Source organism: Penaeus monodon, chromosome 19, assembly GCF_015228065.2.
Source record: "Penaeus monodon isolate SGIC_2016 chromosome 19, NSTDA_Pmon_1, whole genome shotgun sequence".
Taxonomy (NCBI): domain Eukaryota; kingdom Metazoa; phylum Arthropoda; class Malacostraca; order Decapoda; family Penaeidae; genus Penaeus; species Penaeus monodon.
In genome coordinates, this window is record NC_051404.1 from 15,853,919 (window position 1) to 15,854,119 (window position 201).

General features: G+C 31.8%; 1 protein-coding gene across 12 annotated transcripts in view; it reads left to right on the forward strand.

The window, feature by feature from the left end:
- The window catches only part of LOC119585093 (proteoglycan 4-like), a gene marked incomplete at its 5' end in the record, with an annotated part of 27,907 nt that overhangs the window by 5,318 nt on the left and 22,388 nt on the right, over window positions 1–201 (forward strand).

Consider the following 201-nt stretch of genomic DNA (forward strand, 5'->3'; position numbering starts at 1 on the left):
CCATATGAGGTGGGATTGTAGAGAGTATCTTCCATAAGAAGCGGCATACAGTGTGTAATATATTACTACATTGGATGAAGGATTTTCTTCATTATTTTTGAAGAAGTGGCTGCTAAAATCAGTGGAAATTGAAAATGGATATTATTTTGATATTGCCACTTCAACTTAAAATAGATACCAAATTATGAATTTTGTAAGCAG